Source organism: Tursiops truncatus, chromosome 1 (genome assembly GCF_011762595.2).
Source record: "Tursiops truncatus isolate mTurTru1 chromosome 1, mTurTru1.mat.Y, whole genome shotgun sequence".
NCBI classification, from domain to species: Eukaryota; Metazoa; Chordata; class Mammalia; order Artiodactyla; family Delphinidae; genus Tursiops; species Tursiops truncatus.
The window spans coordinates 46,087,127-46,102,629 of record NC_047034.1 but is presented as its reverse complement, the minus strand read 5'-3'; the positions used below and the strand labels follow the sequence as shown (position 1 = coordinate 46,102,629).

The following is a 15,503-nucleotide window of genomic DNA, read 5'->3' as shown; positions in this document are numbered from 1 at the left end:
TTTGATATAATGGCAAGAGAGGATGAAGAGAAAGAAGACAATGGAGACATAATTAGGAGATAGAATAGATGGGATTTAGCAATGGATTGGACATGTGTGAATAAGGAAGACGTAAGAATAATTCCCATGTTTTTAGTGGATGATGGTGTCATTCTCCACAGCAAAGAGTGTAAGGGAAAGAGCTGATGGAGGGGTGGGTGCGTGAGGTGGGAGGATGAAGAAAACACATCAGTGTCTGTGAGATATCCAAACAGAGTTGCCCCAGTAGGGTCAGGAGCTCAGGCAAGAACTCCGGGCTAAGGTGGGACCTGGGATTCTGTTCCACAGAGGAGGTGGCTGAAGTCCAGGGAGTGAATGAAGGTCAGCGAGAGAGAATATACACACCACAAAGAGAAGAGGAGTAATTCCGGATTCTTAGAGATCACCAACATGTAACAGTCGATCCCTTTCATGTTTTTTCTCTTCTGTTTTCAAGCTGGTTTGCATCAGAATGGTAATTCTCTCATTTCAAGATTTTAATGCCAACTGCAGAGAATTCTGTGTTTCTGTTTATAATTGTTTAAAGTTCTGATTTTGAGCACAGCATCTTCAACAACTATTTTCAACCACTGTGGAGATCTGTTTGGAACATAGTTTTTCTCTGTTAAACCTATTGTGTGTGGAATGTCACAGCCCCCTGATAACTGGCACTTGGGATCTCCTACACTGGTCTGCCCTGTAGTAGTGGAGGGGGCAGGAGGGTTTTCATGGCTCCCAAACCTAAAGGTAAGAAAAAAGTCTAGATTTTGTGCTGCTAAAAAGACCTCCATCTTTTTTCAAAAGTCCTCAACTCTTATACTTTTTGTGTTACAGGATGAAGGTTCCAGGTCTGTAACAGAACATCTATTAAAGTTTCGATATCACGAAACCCCACTGATAATATTTTTATGCATAGGCATATAAGATGTTTCTGTAAAAACTGTTTTCTTAGGACAACAACAAAATCCCCAAAGTTATATAAGGTAAAAACAAAGTGATTTGATCTTGAAAGGTAAGGAAATAAAATTGCTTCGATAATTATCACTATCATGATAAAATGGTTATCATAAGACTTGAAAGTATTTTTCCATTTATCACAGCACATCTACAAGTTATTCACGGAACACCCGTGTTCCCTGGCACGCAGTATGAGAAACACTATCCTAGTGGTTTGATTGTGATGGTGCACAATACTATGCTCACCGAACGGGACCCCATTATCTTTAAGTTTAAAAGGCAATTTCAGAAAAGAAGAGGGATGGCTCCAGAAAGCTGGTTAGTTCTGTCCTTCAGTCTCTACTGCCCTTGTCTTTAGCACTGTTGGGGAAAGCAGGGCTCTGGAAGTCTATAGACAGACCCTAAAAAGACTCTGCAAAATAGGAGGCAGCTGGGCAATGCTCTGGCAGCAGCTGCAGCAGTGAGAGGTGTAGGAGCAGTCATTAGACAGGCCACCCAGAGGGTAGAGCAGCCAAGCCAGTGATTGCAACCAGCTTAGTTAGCAGCAGGCGCGACCACCACATCACAGATGTGAGAGGCAGAGAAGGCTGGTGCACTGGCCTGGCCTGGCCTCATCTCCTGCTGTGCTCACACACACCGGCGGCAGCAGCCATGCTGCAGAGCTGTGTCACTCTCTCCCTCTCTGAGAACACATGAATGTGCATGATACACTGATGAAGGATATATTTTTTAAAAAGGGTAAAATCATGCTGTCCTATAAATATAAAATGAACACGTGTCAAATACTGTGTTTAATTCAGTAAACGAATGAACCAATAAGACATTACGACTGGTTTAAAGAATTCCAAGAACCATACAGAAATAGAGCATAAGGACTTCAGAAATGAATTTACTAATAGATGCAAGATGTGTCCACCCACAGGGCAATAATCAATTAATTTGCATTTCTATGGATATGAATAATTTGTATTATTATCTGTGTTTTACAATTTACAGGGTTATAAAATAGCTCAAAGGCAGGGAAAGATGGAGAGAATCCAGATGGGTGAGCTGCTTAGACTAGTTTCTAGTTCATAGTAAGTTCAATGCAAGTTTTAGCTATCATTTATTATTACAATAATAGTGTATTTAGAATCAGACAGGCTTGGTTTTGAATCTCATCTCAGCCACTCACTAATTGGGTGACCTTGGGCAAGGAAATTTATCTTTCTCAGCCCAGTTTTCTTATCAGTGTGCCATTATTTTGGGACTAATGAGGAATAACTAGAATAATGTTTGTAAAATACTCCATATAGGGATTAGCACAGAGTAAACATTCAATAGTGGTCATATTATTTTTATTATTAAAATTGGCAATTTTAATAGTGCTGAAACTTCTGTTTATATAACCAGCCATTGCTGTTTTCATTACTGGTGTAATCAGCTAAAATTCCTTTTGGATATAGTTAAAGTTGTAAATCATAAATAGATAAATAAACCAACCTCAAATATTGAGTCTGGCAAAATGGTACTCATCATTTCTGTACTTATTTCCAAAGCTAATTATTGAGTAGGTCTATGTTTTTGCTTTTCTTCTCTTTTTCTCTTTTCTAAAAATTAGGCACCCTTGTCCTTAGACGTGGAAGGGAGGTTGTGTCAATGCTCCTTACAAACAAAGCATACAGCACAGAAACTTTTATTAAGGATCATTTATGAAACAGATCACTCAGCATCACGAGTCATTTATTGTCATTTCAAGAAACTCATTGACTCAGAAAATCGTAAGACTGACCGGAAGCTTCAAGATTACCAATCCATCCATCTCTTTGTTTTAGAGATGGGAAACTATTATTCAGAGAGGTTAAGTATATTGTCCAATGCCACACAGCTAGCCATCAGCAGAGTTGGGACCAGAAGCCAAATCTTTTGATTCCTAGGTTAATTTCCTCTGAATCTGCCTAATGAGAGCTTCATCTAGTTGGCAATAGCTAAAAACAGAAGTACTAACTTTCCTCTGCATATACTGAATTGAGAAATCAAGACCCACAGAAATGTCATGCCAGCTTCCCTACAGCACTCAGGACAGATTGGAGATGCCAGAAAAGGAGATTCCACTTGACTAGAGCTCAGCAGCCATTGTCCAGGGTGGAGTGAGCGACCCACTTGTCTGCAGCGCCTCATGATTTATTAACTGCTACTGGTGCCCATAAAATATTCATCCACTCTCCTAGTCACTGCTCCACTGCATCAATAAACCATTGCTCCCCCATCTGTCTAGGTGTGCAGCTTGGGGAAGAAAAGCTTCACACAAAATGGAAAAGAGTCCTCTTTTCGTGTTTAGCTCAGAGACAGAACACCAATGCACTTCTTAGTTTTGTTTTTTTTTTTCAAAGGCAAAGTCAGGGCTGTCTTCCTGGCCTCCTGGACCAGGAGAAACCCCAGCACCTAGGTGAGGAAAGGCCAAAATAGCGAGAGGGAAGGGTGAAAGCCTTCATGAGGTTGGCTTGTTGGTTGTCACGCTCCCAGTTGCAGCCTGAGTTTATTTTTGCCCATAAGCAACAGAACAGGGCACAGGGAACCATGGCTTGCCTATCAAGGATGCTTCCCTGACCTTGAATCGGGTTCAGTGTGAAGCCTTGAATACAGCCTCCACTCTGTGATCAGAAGCACTGCTCACCAGGAGCAGAAAGGGTAAACTCTCTGCCCTACTTCCCTGCTCTCACTTCTTTGGCGGCTTCTTCATGGACTTTTTTCTGCTACCCATTGTGATTGTTCCTTTTGAGCTCTCTTCTCTTCTTACTTATGTATATTCCCCATAGGTGTTTGTATCCGCAGTCATGCAGTCTCCCTCTGTAAATATCATTCGCATACCTCTAGTCCAGATCTCTCTCCAGTTGCAGATACCTGTATGTCCAACTGTACCATCTATCTCTACTAGATAACCCCTTGCTTCTCAAACTCTGTAGGTCCCCAACTGAACTTATCATCACCCTCCAATGCCCCTCTCACCTCCTCCACTCTCCAAGCCTGCTCTACCTCTAAATCTTATCTTTGAGAAAGGAATCTCCATCGTGTTACCTATACCTGGAGACCTGGGGGTCTGATCCTGATTCTCCCCTCTTTTTACCTCCATGTTTCAGTAATTACTGCTAATTTTTAATGTAAAACTTAGTGACTTAATGACACCTCACTCACATGGCTGGCAAGATGGTGCTGGTCGTCAGCAGGGAATTCACCCAGGGAATCTGAGTTCCTCTCCATTTGGGTCTCTTCCTGAGGCTCCTTGGGCTTCCTCACAGCATGGTGGCTGGGTTCCAAGAGACAAGAAGTAGAATGTACAGGTCTCTTAAGGCCTGGACCTGAAAACTGGCAGAGTGCCACTTCTGCTGTATTGTATCAGTCAAACAGAGCCCACCCAGATTCAAACATAAACCCCACCTCTTAAGGGGGAGTATCAAAGAATTCAGGGCTATCTTCAATCTATTACACTCTATTCCAATCCAACTCTTGCAGTCCTCTCCCTACTTCTGTGCATTTTTACATGCTGTCCCTTCGGTCTTGAATGCTTTTCTCACCTCGTCCTGTTTCCTGCTCTTTCTTCAAGATTCTGCTCAAGAGTTATAATATCTCCCCAAATCTTACTTAACCCTACTTCCTCCAGGGTGTAACATAACACACTATGTTAGCATTTGTTATTCTGTATTATAATTGTTTGTGTGTCTTTCCCATAAGACTGTGAGTGCTGTGAAGGCAGGGACTGTCTTATTCTTTTTTTGTGTCTCCAGAACCTGTCATGGAGCTGGGCAGAGTAAAGGACCTCAGCAAACATTTGTTGAATGGGTAAATGTTTCCTTATTTTAACCTCTCAATGGTCCTGTAAGGTGGCAGAAATTGAGTATTATTCCTGTGTAACTACCTGACTTCCTTATCTTAGATAAAAGAAAGAAACAATCATGACGAAGAATAATGACATAACCCAAGGTCACACAGCCTTGGAAGATAATTCAGTATAGTCAATAAGAGTTCAGTTCCCCAAAGTAAGTTGAAATCATAGACCCAGAGACAAGGTCGGGAAAGCAAAGAAAGAGCCCCACCATGAATGGACTCAGTTGTCTAGCAGAAAATGCCCCTGAGGCTTCCCACTCTATTCTGTGTTTACTGGGGGCTGCAAAAGACCTCTGTCCTCTGCCAGGAAACTGAAAATGCCAAAAGAGATGGAAGATAATCTCAGAATCTGTTAAAAAAAAAAAAAGAGAGAGAGTGGACACCGTGCAGTGCTTTGTGCAAATAGGAAAGGTAGATTTAATGTAGATTCTCAAAATGACAGTGGGAGAGTGAGAGTTTGCTAGTAATTCTCAAGTGACTCTTCAGAGCAGAGAGACACAGCTATTATCAGAAAGAGAGGCTGTGTCTAGAGGCCCAAGTGTCAGGGTCAATTGGATAATTCACTGGAGTTAAAACCTCAGCTAAGATAAAACATCCCTCAAGGACATCTGATTTTCTGTGCTCTGATTTCATGCTTAACACGTCCTTTCTGTTCACTAATTTGGTTTCTTACCTATTCTTTTATTAGGAAAATATCCTGTAAGGTGTCAGACATTGAGTATTATTCCTGTGTTACTGACAGTCACTAGAAAGAAACCTTCTTTCTTGTAAATTCACACATTGGTATTGCAACTTGTAAGCCAGTTTCTTAGAAAAAATTCCCTGTATACAATGGATTTTTTTTTTAAATAGCACAAATAATTTATATATACGTTCTCATTATAAGAGATTCAAACAATTGAAATAAATATACATGAAAGCCCCTTTCACCACGAGGCCCCCATCCCACTTCCAGTCTCAGAGATAATCATTGTTACAAGTCCAATATGCAGCCTTCAGTCCCTTTTCTATGCATTTATAGAGAGATATGTGCAGATTTATGTGTCCCTTTTGATTTTTATACAAATTAGATCATACTATACATTTCCCTATTTCCCATGACTCTATCCCATGAGGATCCTTCTACATTGGTCCACAGAACTCTGTCTTCTTGTTTCTTAGGGCTGCACTTTTTCTGGAGGAGGTATTAGTCAGTGTCCTCCAGAGAAACAGAACCAATAGGATGTATATATTAGAGAGACAGAAAGAGAGAGAGAGATTTATTATAAGAAATTAGTTCATGTGATCGTGAAGGCTGGCAAGTCCTGAGATGTTCAGGGTGAGTCGCAGCTGGAGGCCCAGGAGAGTCAATGCTTTAGTTCCAGTCTGAAGGCCTACGGGCTCAAGATCCAGGAAAAGCTGATGTTTCAGTTTGAGTCCAGAGGAAGGAAAAAACTGATGTGCCAGGTGGAAGGCCATCAGGCAGGAAGAATTGTCTCTTACTAGGGGGAGGGTTAGGCTTTTTATTTTATTCAAGCCTTCAACGGATTGGATGAGGTCCACCCACATCAGGAAGGGCAACCTGCTTTATTCGGTCTACCAATTCAGATATTAATTGTATCCAAAAACACCCTCACAGAGGCACCTAGAATAATGTTTGACCAAATATCTGTGTAACTCGTGGTCCAGTCAAATTGACACATGTAATTGACCATTACATGGAGTTATGTAATTATTCTACTTTTGATGATATTTAGATTCTTTCTTTCCCTCTTTCTTTCTTTCTTCTTTCTTTCTATTAGAAACACTACTGAAATAAAAATCTTTGATCATACATTTTGTGGCACGTGTGTGTGCGCAATTCTGTAGGGTATATTCCTAGAAGTGGAATTTCTGGAAGTGGTAGGAAGACTAATGACCTCCCCCGACAAAAATGTCTATGTCCTAATCCCTGGGACCTGTGAATATGTCAGGTTACATGGCAAAGGGAAACTAATGTTGCAGATGGAATTAAGATTCCTAATCAGCTGACTTTACAATAGGGAGATCATCCTGAGTTAGCCAAGTGGGCCTAATGCCAAGGGTCAAGGGTCCTTAAAAGTGGAAGAAGAGATCAAAAGACAGAATCAGAAAGATCACAGTGTGAGATGGACTAGCCCGAAGTTGCTGTCTTTGAAGGTGGAGGAAGAGGCTCACAAGCTGAGGAATGTGGGTGCTCTCTAAAAGCTGGAAAGGACAAGGAAACCGATTCTCCCTAGAGACTCCAGTGAGGAACGTAATCCTGCCAATACCTGGATTTTAGGTCCGTGAGACCCATGTCATTCTTCTGAACTACAGACCGTAATATAATAAATTTGAGTTGCTTTAAGCCACTAAATTGGTAGTAATTTGAAACAGCAGCCACAGAAAACTAACATACTGGGTCCTAGGAAATACATATTTAAAAATTTGATGAATAATGAAAATGGCCTTCACCAAATATAGCATCTTCAATTGACAATTCTATCACCAGTATAAGAGAAAGCCCATTTCCTAATACCTTCACCATCACTACATTTTATCAACTTTTTGTATTTTTAGTAATTTAATTGGGTGAAAAATTATTATTGCTTTGTTGTTGAGATTGAAGTTCTTTTTATGTGCTTACTTCCCTATTGACAGATGGAATATTTGTCTTTCCTATTTTTAAACAAGTTTGATGATATTTTTTTCTTATTGACTCATAAGTGCTTTTTTTTAGGTATTATGACTTTTAGTCCTTTGCCTGTCCTCTATGTTCAAATGTTTTCTCCCAGTTCATCACATCTATATTAACTCCAAAAATGGTATCTTGTCCTGTAGACAAACATTTCCTTCATGACTATGGGTTTTGTGTCTTCTTTAGAAAGAAAAGATACATCTTTACTAGAAAAACTGCAGATGCCTATCTGACCCAATTAATAAACAGCTTGAGTGACTTTCAGTAAGTCCAACACTCCCTTGAGCATTAATTTTCTTATTAAAGTAACAAACGTATTCATTCAAACATTATTTACTGTGAACCACTTTATGCCATGCCTAGATGCTAGCAAGACATAAGTGAATACAACATTCAAGGAATAGACAGTCTCATGGGAGGTATGGATGATTAAACGACCATAATAATAACAACAGAGAATACATGTCCTGTGATAGAGTTTGTGCAAAATTCCATGGGAATCAGTGGGAAGAGCCCCACGTCCAGACCAGGAGGTTTTGTAGGGTTGGTCCAGGTAAGGTAGGAGAACAGGATGCTGGGCAGACAAAGGTGCGGGTACAGAGGCTTGGGAGCAAGAGAGACGACCTACCAACAGGTCACAGAATGGGGTGATGATAGTGGTGAGTTATGAGTCTGGATAGATAGGCAGAGACTGTTGCTGCCAATGTCATTCAGTTTAGCCTTTTTCCTAAGGACACTAGGAAGCCTTTGAAGTTTGAAGCAGGGGAGTGAGATATGGACCAGCATTTAATAGAGACCATTTTGGCTGTTCGGTGGAGACGGGGCTAAAAGAGAGTGTAATCAGAGGCAGGGAGGTCAGTGAGGAAGGAGGCCATCGTACTAACCTAGGAAGGAGATGGCAAGAGTGAAAATAAAGTAGTGGCAGAGGAGATGCACACGCTGGACAGATTGAGAGATTTGTGTCCACCTTTTCCACCACTCATATTAGTTGTGGGTCAAGAATAACATGTCACATTTTTCCAAGTAGAAGTTCTTTATAAACTAAAAGAATCAACTTAATAATAGAACCGCAGGCAATAGAGATATTTCTGAACAGAGAAGACTTTCCAGAGAGAAATAAAAGTCACTATTTTTAAAGTGCAAAATCATTATATATTTGGACCGTGCGTACTTTTTCCTTTGTATTTTGATTGTCTTTACGTGACTATGTTGTATAACACAAGCTCAGCCTGTCTGCCTACCCCTCTTATTCTTTGTTGATTATCTTCCCATGGATGGGTCAGGAAAGAATAGGGCTTATTGCCCGTCTTTCCTGAGATTTCTACCATTCTCAGCCCTGCTATTGGCAACCATTCACCTCACTGCCTTTCACTACCTACAGATCCTGGACCAGTGGATAAGAGTCGGCTTCCAAAGGGCCAGTGAAGGTGTGAACAAGAGAGAAAAAAATTTTTCTGATATTTTCCCATCCCTTTATTCTACATGACATCACTTCTCAAAGTGATATAGGGACTTTACACTTTACTGTGACATTAAACTAGTCAAAGGGAATTACAGTAGAAGAGCAAACCATTAAAACTATAAACTAATATTTTTACCTTGCTTTAAGGGACAAGAGCTTCCCTCCTCTCCACCCTCATCCCCAGCTCTGCTTCTGTTTCCTCTTCCCAAGCAAGTGACTGGACAACATGGGGGGACAGGACACGCCCTCTGCCAGGAGTAAAGCTTTCCTTATCACACAGTATTATTCTCTCGGCTCTCTGTTTCATTCAGAAATGGAAAAAGATATTGAACAGCATTTCCCAGGCCTACTGCTGGCTAATAGCCTCAACTGCGAATGTTTTATGAAATCCATCTCAGCCAATGTGGTGTATTAAGCAGAACCCACTGGGTTAACACTGGCCCCCTTTCCTGCTCTCTCACATTGTTGGGCTTGTCCTGCTATGTGAAGAGGCTCTGTAGGATCCAAAGCTCTGTGTCTGCCTGGCAACAGTGATGGAAAAGGAATGCCACCCTGAAGCTGCCCGTTGCGCTTTGGGGCTGACGTTTGCTGGGCCTTCCAAAGAAGGCTGAGTTTGTCGACACTGTGAGTTTGGTTATCACCCATTTTTCTAGGACAAAGGCCTGAGGCAGCTCCTAGTACCATTTGGCTGACACTAATTTCATCTATATCTGTTTCTCATGGTGAAAAACAGAAGCTGAGTCATTGGTGCTTTGGCATGAAGATGTCCAGTCTCACCCATGAGACATCTGGCCTTATTAAATGGCAACATGTAGAGGGTGAGGAGGGAACCAACTGGAAATCCATTCAGAAACTGTAAAAATAATCATAATACATTTACACATCCTGTCTTATTTGATTCTTAAGTGAGGTAGGTATTTTTATCCTTATTTTAAAGATGAGAAAACAGGCTCAAAGACTTCAGAAACTTTCCCAAAGTCATACATCTTGGTGGGAAGAGGTATATAGATTTATGTGATTCTAGGCTTAAATGTTCCAATATTTAGGCTGGATGCCATTATATCCCTCTGCCGAGACCAAAGCATGCCATAATCCAGGAAAGTCAGTGACCAGGTCCAGGTGAGTATTGAGTTTGGTTTTGAAGATGTAGAGAAATGAGATCTTGCAAACAGGAAAGAGTGACATTTGTTTTGGGGATGGGGGTAAGAGTTTATTAAATCCTGGGCACTACATGCATCTGATTGGGAGGTAATATTGACAGTAAAGATCCTACCAAGGAGGGAGCTCCTGCATTCATCATTGTTCTCAAGGAACTTTCCTGTTTCACCTGTGATCAGGTTAGCCTCAGGCTCCAAACATGGTCACAGACTCAAGTACAATGGTCTCCAGTACCATTAGGAAGTGGGAGCTGAGGAAAGATAGGACTGAAATGGGCTGGATGACGGAAATGTGACCTTTTGTCTTAGAGCTTGAGAGAGTAGCCAGTGTCACAACCAGGAGCATCAGCTGGGCACCATGGGGCTATTTGCAGCTTGACAGCCTCTGCTGAATTATTGATGCCCCTCACTACCTCGGGACCTCTCCCTTGTTAACAAATCGCACTCCATATGAAAATTTAAAGAGGCAAAGGAGTGCAATCTCTTGTCCTATTATTACCCTCTTCTTTTGCCATCTGAGCTCTAAGTCAATCAGCCTGATAGGCATCTCTTGGGAGATGGAACAGCTCATAGAGCCAAGCCCAGGACAAGAAAACTGAAGGCCACGAGTGAGACCGTGACCTGAGTCCCGAGTCAATTCATGGAGCCTGAGTGACGCTGAGCTGGGTGAACGCTGACTCTCTGAGTTACTGAAACACAATAGGGAAAAAAATCTGTTCCCTCCTTACTGGGATAGCAATGCCCCTGCCCCATTAGCCACATCCCTAAAATTTCCCTAAAGCAAAGGACAAAAAAATTAAGTTAAGGTTCAAATTTGGATTTTGGATGTTTTGTTTGGCCTGCAGGGTACTGTTATTTTTAAAAAATGAAAATAGTTGTCAACATTTTTTAAAGTAGGAGGTTTTACAGAAATATCCAATTTTCTGACTTCTCTTGAGAAATCGGAGGACTTGGGCTTTCATTTGCTCATTGCAGCACTTACTGGGGCTTATAGTAGCTGCTCCTTTAAGTGAAGGATTGGCTGTTTGCTTTTTCACAGTTCCTACCACTTGCTATGAGTGCTTGCACCTGTGACCCTTGGTCTCGAGAAAGATGGCGAACAAGTTTTTCTGTGTGCTGCCTCAAGTCTGCTAGTAGGACTGCCTGGAGTCCCGTAATGGATCTGATCTGTTATGGTAGATTGCACTGCGGTTGGCAATTATCCACCTCCCCTTCCTTGTGAGGATTAGACATCCCTGACCATTGCCTTGTGACTCTGTGTGTGGATCATTCAAGCAGTGGTTTTAAGAGGCATCATGGATTATCACCGGCTCTCTGGCTCTTTCCCTCTGCCGTGGGAATAGCACACCTCATGATCCTTCAGCCTGGATCCCAGAAAGTGCAGCCCAGCAGCCAACTTCCAGCGCGGAGCTGAGCCACACACTGGAACAGAGCGGCAGCCAACCCTCGGCCTTCAGTAATGTGAGTGAACAATAAATGTCACTGTATGCCACTGAGAATTGGGGATTGTCTGTTACTGCAGTAGAACTGACCAATACAGCAAGACTAGGCTTACTATGAAAGGGTACTGTGATGAAAAAACAATATTTTCCTATTTTCTGAGGAGAGAAAAATGATGGCATTAGGGAATTCTTAAACATTAATTTTAATTGTCTTTAATTTAAAAATAATTTTAGAGGATTCTGGAAAGATCACGGCAGTGGCATCAGAAGAACTGGGTTGAGTCCCTGAACCCACATTTAATGACCATGTTATAAAAATTTTAATAATTTTCCTTTTATTATAGAGAATTATCTTTTAAAATCTTACACGTATTAAAGTTGTATTTGTAGTTAATATCATTTTGTGATAGTAAGAGGACATTACAAAATATTTGTTCTATAAAGGGTGCCTAGCATCTGATAGAGTTTTAACCACTGCCTTATTGTGAGGATCAAATGGCGTAAACTATCTGAAAATCCTTTATCAATATTGAGTGATTACAGATTCTAGTTCTTACTAGGTTTCTAGTGATATGACGTCTTTTTCTCATTTTATTAGGAGGCAGGTCAAGCAGTACTGTCCCCATTTGACAGATGTAAATACTGACGCAGCAAGCAGGGAAGGGACTTGAGCTAGTTAAGCGGAGCATTGAGGGAGAGCCAGTTTATCACCCCGTCTCCAGACCACCAGGAGTCTGTCCTGTGTCTTACACAGAAAGAGGGTCAACGGAGAACTTTTGAACACTTAGGCTAATACACAGATTTCTAGTCTAATGGTGTCAGTTATAATGAGATTTGGCCTGGGCTGATTTCTTGGAAATAGTCAAAACCTAATTAATGTCAAGATCTACTTCCATATCTCCCTCCTACCTCCTTTGGCCTATAGTGTTGCTTCTAATTTATACTTTCAGTTTATAATGTAAATATTCACCAGCCCCTTTCAATCCTTGATTAACCTGGTCATCCTCTGAACCATCTAGTGGTAGGCATGGTAGTTGTTTTTATTTAAGATAGTCAAGATTTAATTTGCACATGGATAATGTTAGTTTGAAAATAACGTACAAAGTTAAATACCAAGAGTTGGGATTTGTATAGTTTGGTATCATCCAGTAATTTTGGACTGTGTTTACTGTTACAACTCTAGGTCATCCTTTTGGACATCAAGGGCATTTTGACCCATTTGGGAGGCACCTCCGTGTAATGTCCCATGGGTGGCCAGAGTGCTCTGAAGGACAGGGACCTACCTAGTGCTAGCGGATACATCCCCCTTTTAGGGGATGCTGCTTTGGGGCAGAAGCTGGGTCACTGGTTAGATTTCCTCTGCTGTCAGGATCCCAGGAGTCTACTGCTGCATATTGCCCTCTGGAATCCTCAAGGATTTGGGAATGCCATGTCAGTTGCTCAGGATTTGAGGGCAGCCAGGCTATGTGGACTGGTCCTTGCTTTGGAACCATGGTACATTTTTAATGATAACTTCCATTCCCTGTGTTCCTCCCTGACTTCAAACTACTTTATGGAAAGTAGGCTTATGATGTGGCCCCACTGGGTAATAGACATCTTTCCCATTGACTTAAAATTGATTTGTTTTTTAAAAACGAGTGCACTGGATCAGAAGGAGGCAGGTCAGCAACCACCAGGTCTTGGAGATGTTTCCCAGGGGTCAAGGAGAACAGGGAAGATCTGTTGCAGATGGAAGGAGTGAGGCTAGAGGTTCTCCTCTCACACAGAAGGGAGCAGAGACCTCCAGGCTGTCTGGAGTACGCTCCAAGTCACCAAGCACACTGGCAAGCAATCTTGGCCAAGTCAAGATTGATACCAAAAGCTGCTGTTGATAGGGTCTATCCTCCAACCACCAGCCTGGGTTGATGAGTATGTTTTTAGAACATGCTTTGCTCCTTGGTTCCCTTCACAGCTCCTAACCAATGTTTTCTTATTTACTTACTTTCCATGTAATCTGCTCCTGCAGACTTGCCCTGTGTGAGAGGAGGCCCATGGGGGCTTTCACTAAGGGAAGAGAATCAGTGTGGTCTGGAAGAAAGAGCACAAGCCTATTAGAGGGCTTTTGCCCTGCCAGGGGTTTGGGGACATCTAAGCTTCCTGAAGGCTGGACGTGAGGAGGTGAGGAGGGCAGTGGAAAGGAGTCACAAAATAAACTAAGTGTACTCTGGATTCCTCCAAGGACAGTTTGTATGCCTGAGAACTTGATCTCTTCTCACTGCTTTTCTTTCACTGTCCAGTATTGCAAAAAAGCTTTGGCAAATCATGTAATTTCCCCACATGTTAGTCCTTCGTCTCTAAGGTAGGATTATAGCCCTGCTGGTCCTAAAATGGGGCCACAGCTGTTAAGGCTAACATGAGGCACCATTAAGTCAGCACCTAAAGTGATTAGAGGAAGGTGGTGAATGCAGGAGAGATTAGATGGGGGCTCTCTGGTGGTCTTGCCAGAGCTGTAGGAGCTGGAGGAAGATTGCAAACCAGGCCCACACCTCAGAGGGATTGCAATGCTGGCTGGAGGCCTCAGGAAGGAGACTGGCCCGGTCCTGCCATCTGGAATGAGCCTGTTTCCTACTGGTTTTGATATTAATGAGGTAATTATTGTGCGTGTTTATGCACCTGTGCCTCAGCCTCTCTGCATTTCTTCTCCAAGCAATGTGGTTCCCTCTGTCCTTACCTTCCTCTAGCAGGAGGGGATTGAAAGGAAGGGAGAAAAAAAGAAAGGTTTTCCTCTCTTTAATTTTGGCTTTGACTTCTGACTTTATCTCTGGTCATAATATTTATAGTTTTTTGTTTGTTTGTTTTTGGTTTTTATTTATTTGGTTTTGGCTGTGTTGGGTCTTCGTTTCTGCGCGAGAGCTTTCTCCAGTTGCGGCGAGCGGGGGCCCCTCTTCATCGTGGTGCGCGGGCCTCTCACTGTCGCAGCCTCTCTTGTCGCGGAGCACAAGCTCCAGACGCGCAGGCTCAGTAGTTGTGGCTCACGGGCCCAGTTGCTCCGCGGCATGTGGGATCCCCCCAGTCCAGGGATCGAACCCGTGTCCCCTGCATTGGCAGGCAGACTCTCAACCACTGCGCCACCAGGGAAGCCCTATTTATAGTTTTATTCACCATAATAGTAGCTACTAATAGTAGCTATTTAAGTTTTTGAATGTCCAGGTAAGCCCTGGCATATGGTTAGAATGGGTTAAAGGGGGTGTGCTCTGGCTATGCCTCATTATAACCCTGGAACTTTGGCCAAATGACTTAATCTTACCCATCCTCAGTTACTTCAACTAGAACAAGAGAATAATAATTAGTACCTACCTCACAGAGTTGTTATTAGGTTTCAGTGAGTCAATGTATATTAGCACTTAGCATGTGCCTGGCACTTCTTTAGTGCTCACTATAGTAATAGCAGTCAGAGCAAAGATGAAGTCGCTCTGGTGTCTAGAGTGATGGTCTAGTCTATCCATTGCCTCATGGTACTTGACAAGCTAATATTGAAATATATATGGAAGATCAAAGACAAAGGATTTTAAGTGGTAGTTTTGAAAAAAGAACAAAATGGGAGATTTCCCTTGCCAGAGAGCAAGACTTTTATAGTTTATAGCAATGGTGCAGATACTGGTACAGGAATAGAAGAATAGACCACTGGAATAGAGAGCAACAGAAGACCACACAAAGTGAAGATTTGATACGAGAAAGCAGGAAAAGGATGGGAAACTGGTTATCCATATGGAGAAGAATAAAAACAGATCACACACCCAAAAATCAATTCCAAGTGCATGATAAAGCTCTACATGAAAGCAAAAACGTAATACTTTTTTTTTTTGAGGAAGAACCATAATTTATTCAAGCACTCTTTGTTTTGTAATTTTAATTATAACATTTATAAAAATACTGTGGTGATCATC

The 15,503-nt window shown here is 41.9% G+C and overlaps 1 protein-coding gene across 3 annotated transcripts in view; it reads left to right on the top strand.

Annotated features, from left to right (window-relative positions):
* TSEN15 (tRNA splicing endonuclease subunit 15) overlaps window positions 1-15,503 on the top strand; it is a 538,803-nt gene that overhangs the window by 135,020 nt on the left and 388,280 nt on the right. For all 3 annotated transcript variants that reach the window (XM_073803611.1, XM_033853568.2, XM_073803605.1), the window contains exon 11: window positions 328-11,596. The gene's annotated coding sequence lies outside the window, so the exon portion shown is untranslated. The remainder of the gene's footprint in view (window positions 1-327; window positions 11,597-15,503) is intronic.